The sequence below is a fragment of the Myotis myotis genome, unplaced genomic scaffold (genome assembly GCF_014108235.1).
Source record: "Myotis myotis isolate mMyoMyo1 unplaced genomic scaffold, mMyoMyo1.p scaffold_m19_p_32, whole genome shotgun sequence".
Lineage (NCBI taxonomy): Eukaryota > Metazoa > Chordata > Mammalia > Chiroptera > Vespertilionidae > Myotis > Myotis myotis.
This window is the reverse complement of record NW_023416338.1, coordinates 1,132,580-1,138,835: the sequence shown is the minus strand read 5'-3', so window position 1 is coordinate 1,138,835 and position 6,256 is coordinate 1,132,580. Positions and strand designations below refer to the sequence as shown.

The window sequence follows — 6,256 nt, the reverse complement described above, 5'->3', positions numbered from 1 at the left end:
TTTTCGTATGTCTCTTGGGCTTCTGTATGTCCTCTTTTGAAAGGGGTCTATTTAGGTCCTTTGCCCAGTTTTTGATTGGATTGTTTGTCTTCCTTTTGTTAGGTTGTATGAGTTCCCTATAAATTTTGGAGCTTAAACTCTTATCGGATATACTAGTAACCTTGGCAAATATGTTCTCCCATGCAGTGGGCTCTCTTGTTTTGTTGATGGATCCAGAGACATAGAAGCATTGAACAGACCATCCAACCTCATAGGGAAGGTGTGTGGGAGGGTGGTGCGTGGTGAGAGATCAGCCAAAGGACTTGTATGCATGCATATAAGCATAACCCATGGACACAGACTGTAGGGGGGTAAGGACATGTGCTGGGTAGGTTGGGGGGGGGGATGACTGGAGAGAGGTCAATGGGGGAAAAAGGAGACATATGTAATACTTTAAACAATAAAGAATTAAATTAAAAAATATAATGGGGGGACATAATATGACTGACTGACAGAACTGACCACAGAAAATTTATAAAATGCACACATTCCCCCAATACATCTACACATATATAAGATAATACACTGTCAAACACTAAAAAACTTTGTCAGAAACTCCAATGTTGTTTGAAAGTATGGAATTCAAAACCACAACAAGAAACCAGCTCTCCCTCTATAAACTGTGTAAAGAGCTTGCACAATTTACAGTGAAGTAAAAGGCTTTAACCCTAAATATAAACATTTTCACCAGGAATAAAATAATTGCAAAGTAAAATTATCTAGTATTCTCTTTTAGACTTATTAAATAATATGTTTATGTGAATAGTCAATGAGATGACACTGTGAAATATTTCTCTCAAGAATGGATATGGCAAGGTAGTAACTGCTGCCATAGATCTCAATCTTTTTAATGAATACAAAACAGCTACTACATAAGCACTCATGTGGCCCCACCCATAAGGTTCCCCTTTTATTTTTAACTAGAGGCCCGATGCACAAAATTTGTGCAAGAGTAGGCCCTAGTGGCCCTGCCTGCCTTGTAGCCCCGTCTCCCGCCCACTGGTCGTTCCAGGTCATTCTGCTGTCCAGTCTAATTAGCATATTAGCTCTTTATTATATAGGATTTGATTTAATTATTTTGTTTTGGAACTTGACATATATGCAATTTTATTTTTAATGAGAAGCAATTTCAATATGAGCAAAGGGAGAAAGTTCACATTAGACAATGGATATATTGAGGGAGCAAAGTTTATTTGGAATTACATATAGAATTTTTGTGAATTTTACACAAGAATTAACATATTATAAAAGTCCCCTTGTAGAAAACCCTGAGTAACCTAGATAACTGACCATATGGGTGACCCTGCTTTCCTTCCTCTGCCCTAATTCCAACTCCTATGTTTCAAATAAAAAGCAAACCCACAAAACCCTAGCCATCTGCCTTTGGCCTCCAGTAAAGGCAGAGCCCTTCAGTCAAAGTCCATTTTCTCTCCCTCTGTCTCTCTCTTTCACACACACACACACACACACACACACACTTTTCTGTACGGCTTTTGGGCTTGCAGGACCTATGAGTAATAACGCTTACATTTTCATAGCTCTATGATGGTTGTTTCAATTGTAATAAGGATCAAAAGGGTCCATCTAGTCACAACATTGACTCTGGTCTGAGGAACAAGTAGTGGGACCCAGGCCAGTGCCCAGGCATTCCTATCCTATTGCATCGCTGTCAATAGATGGAGACTTATAGGGAACAATCATAAAGTCTACAGTATCAGGAAGATCAGTTAAGGTACCGATGTACAAAGAATGAGGGACACATGGTGACCACAAGAACAAATTAGTTACAATGATATAAGTCATTTGAGAAGAAATTATTGTTAAGACATCAATGTTGCCAATGAAGTAAATGAAAATATCCAAATATTTCTGATCACAGTTGGAAAAAAAGACAAAGGGAAAAACTGTCTACATAATAGGCAACGCAGAAAGCTTAATAAAATGGTACCTGAAATTGTATAGAGAAGTTACAACAAAGATAGGAAACTCAAGGACAGAAATAAAAGGAGCGAGTCTGAAAAACCTCAGTCTGATTAAAGAATCACAATTTCTAATTTTGAGCCTTGGAGCCTCAAAATCAAGGCCACCTTTTCTACCTCAGGATGATTGTCTCCTTTGTACCTGCCATTCCAAAAAATCTTTTCAGAGCCTTCTTTATGTCTTTGTTTCTCAGACTATAGATGAAGGGGTTCAGCATGGGTGTGACCACAGTGTACATCACGGAGGCGGCTGCACTTGAGTGAGAGCTGTGGGTAGCAGCAAAGCTGAGGTACTCACCTAAGATTGTACCATAAAATAAGGAGACAGCCGAGAGGTGAGACACACAGGTCGAAAATGCTTTATACTTCCCCTGAGCTGATGGCATTCTATGTATGCAGGACACTATCTTTGAGTAAGAGTAAATGATACCAGCGAGGGGACCAGCACCCAGTAGCACAGTTAGAAAATACATCACCATGTTATTAAGAAAGGTGTCAGAACAAGCAAGTTGGACCACCTGTTTAAGTTCACAGAAAAAGTGGGGGATTTCCAAGTCCGTACAGAAGGACAGCTGCAATACCATTGTGCCTTATAACAAGGAATTCAGGGCACTCATGATCCAGGACACCAGAACCAGCAGTCCACAGAGCCGGGGGTTCATGATGACCATGTAGTGCAGGGGGTGGCCGATGGCCACAAACCTGTCATAGGCCATTATGGTCAAGAGGATGTCATCCAACATTGCAAAGAGTATGAAAAAATTCATCTGGGTGATGCAACCTTTATAGGTTATGATTTTGCTCTGTGTCTGGATGTTGACCAGCATCTTTGGGACGGTGGTGGAAGTGAAACAGATGTCTACCAAGGACAGGTTGGAGAGGAAGAAGTACATGGGTGTGTGAAGGTGGGAGTCTGAGCTGACAGCCAGGATGATGAGCAGGTTTCCAAACATAGTGATCAGGTACATGGACAGGAAAAGCCCAAATATGAGGGGCTGTAATTCTGGTCCTTCTGAAAATCCCAGAAGAAGAAATTCTGAAATTGGGGTATCATTGCCTCGTCCCATGTGGTGAAGGTGACTAGTAGGAAAGAAAAAATAGCATGATTAGCTTTTATATAAATGGCCATTACAAATATAGTTGAAATGCTACAATTATATTTTGCAGTGAAGTAATATATACTTTTTGTATGTATCATGGCCTTTAAGACACAACCCAACCCATGACAACTCTGATTAGGATTTTCTGTCTTCCTCAGACCTTTTCCCCAAGGTGGTCATGGATTACACAGTGTTTTATTTTGTTTACATATCTTTATTGTTGAGAGTATTATAGATGTCCCCTTTTCTCCCCCTATTACACCCCTCCACCCAGTTCCCACCCCACCCCAGTCCTTCACCACCCTACCATTTGTGTCCATAGGTAATGCATATATGCATATAACTTCTTTGGTTAATCTCTTCCTGCCCCCCCCGCCCCACTTCCCTCTGAGATTGGTCAGTCTGTTCCATGTTTCCATGCCTCTGGTTGTATTTTATTCATCAGTTGATTTTATTCATCAGATTCCTTGTTCATTTATCTTGATTTTTTAGATTCAAATGTTGATAGATATGTATTTATTGCCATTTTATTGTTCATATTTTTTGTCTTTTATAACGTTTTTGTTGAGAAATCAGTTGACAGTCGTATGGGAACTCCCTCATAGGTAAATAACTGGTTTTCTCTTGCTGCTTTTAAGATTCTCTCTTTGGGTGCACTCTCTGGGTGTTTTTGTTTCCTCATATTTCAAATTGCTGATTTGATTCTTGGCGTCCTCTATTCTACTGTTGAATCTCTGTAAATTCTTCTTTATTTCAGTTAGTGTATGCTTAATTTCTGACTGGTCCTTTTTCATGTTTTTGCTGTTCTCACTAAGATTCTTGAAATTGTCACTAAGGCCCTTGAAGCTCTCATTAAGATCCTTGAGCATCCTTATAACCATTGTTTTGAACTCTGTATCTAGTAGTTTGTTTGCTTCCATTTTCATCTAGTTTGTTTTCTGGCGATTTCTTCTGCTCTTTCATTTGTGACATGTTTTTTTGTCTCTGTATTTTGGCTGCTTCCCTGTGTTTGTTTCTATGTATTAGGTAGAGCTGCTATGTCTCCTGGAATTGGTTAAGTGGCCTTGTATAGTAGATGTTCTGTAGGGCCCAGTGGCTCAGCCTCCTCGGTCACCTGAGCTGGGCACTCTAAGTGCAGCCCTGTGTGGGCTGTGTGCATAGTCATGTTGTAGTTGAGCCCTGATTGCTGTTGAAATCACTGGGAAGAATTGAGCTCTAAGCCAATTGGCTGTGAGGACCAGCTATTTCTACAACAGAAGAGTTGCTGTGAAGGAAATACCCCTGTGGAGCAGGACTTGCTTCAGTGGGGCTTTGGTGCTCAATGAGTCTGCCCCATGAGTGTGTTGTTTGTGGATGTGTAGAGTTGTAATCTGCTGTGGTCTGAAGCTGTCCACTGGGTGCACTGGCTCTGAGTCCTCCTGGAAGGTGCAAAGTTAGCCATTTCCTGGGGCCACCTGGCAGGAGCCACAGAGAGACCTGCAGATGGCTGCTACTTGTGTTGGGCTTACCAGTGCCTATGAGAGGCCAAACTGTGAAGCAAGGCAGGCTGCTGCTAGTGCCAGGCCTTGGGCCTTTTATTGAGAGGTACAGGGCATGCTGATTGCAGCTGCTGCTTGTTTGAGAGATTTTAGAAAGTCTGAAGCCTGGCTTTTTATATGGAAAAGCTGCAGAAAATAGCTTGGGTGGGGCTGCAAATTTGGTGGGGTGAGGTCTCAGGGAATCAACAGGGTGGAGCAAACAGTGTGCTTCAGGCTGATGGAGACTCAGATATGGCTGCCAGTCAGCTCTGTGATGGGAGTGGTCTCAGCATATGAATAATGAACTCTGTGAGCACCCCAGTCTGAGAGATACCCACCCCCAAGTTCTTTCCCTGATGCCAGACAATCCAATTCTTCTCTGTATGTCCCATGATCCCCTCAATCTGCTGCCCTAGTTCTGGGGCTCAGAGGGAGTGAGTCTGGGTAAGTTCATGCTTTGGCCCTTTAAGAGGAACTCTGGGACTTCCACAGCCTCCATGCCACTCAGCCACAATTCCCACTGGTTTTTATAGCCTGAAGTTATAGGAACGTTTCTTCCTGTCACTGGAACCATGGGCTGAGGGGCCTGGTGTGGGGCTGAGACCCCTTGCTCCTCATGGGAGGCCTTCACAGCCAAGATATCCACCCCCCCTGCTCTAAAAAATGGCACACGTGGTGTTAGACCAGCCCATTCAGCCCCTCTGCCCATCCTACCAGTCTCGGTGTGCTTTCTTTAGTTGTAGGACTTCTGTAGTTGTAGGACTTCCATTCAGACAGCTTTCAGGCACTTCTAAGTGATGGTTGTTCTGTATTTTAGTTGTAATTTTGATGTGGTTGTGGGAGGCAGTGAGTACTGTGTTTACCTATGCAACCATCTTGGTTCTTCTACACAGTTTTAATGAGAAATGTTTTCATGCACTTGAGGAATATATGTTGAGTAATGGCCATCTCTATTGAAAGGGTATAGGATGCTGAGGAAAAAAATCCTTAAAATATAATGGTGATGAAAGAATATACACAAAATATAGGTCATATATACCATGCCATATGGTGTCATGTGAAGAAAAAGAAAGTAGGTATAAAATAGAGTGGATGGAATGTTATTTTATACTGGGAGTTCAGGAAGCCCTGCAAACAAGGTGACATTTGAAAAGGGACCTCAAGGAAGACAGAGTGGGAGACACAAGGTTATTAAGGGTGCAGGAAAAGAGTCAGTGCAAAAGCCTGAGATGACACTTGTTCCCGATATTGAAGACTCAGAAAGGATCCAGCATGGTGAGGGGAATAATCAAGAGGGGAACAATAACAGAGGGTGTCAGAGAATGTGAAGGAACAAGGTGGCCTCCGTGCTCACAAAGAACCCCTTGTTCACATGTTGTTCTCTGCACTTTATTAATTTTGTTTCAAAAAATATTGTAAATACTAATGGATTCCCCTTTTATATTCATGTGTTGGTTAACATTCTGGCATCTGTATTTTAACCAGTTAACTGCCAATGTATTTTGAATTTAATTAAAAACGGTCCGCCGCTTGTGTCTATAGATGCTTATGGTGTACAAATGGTTAAGGAACACATTTTGGAGTCTATGGGCTCAGATCCAACTGCCCCATCACACACACA

General features: G+C 41.9%; 1 pseudogene; it reads right to left on the bottom strand.

Annotated features, from left to right (window-relative positions):
* Positions 1 to 2,131: 2,131 nt before the first annotated feature.
* On the bottom strand, positions 2,132 to 3,091 carry LOC118652609 (annotated as a pseudogene).
* Positions 3,092 to 6,256: the final 3,165 nt, after the last annotated feature.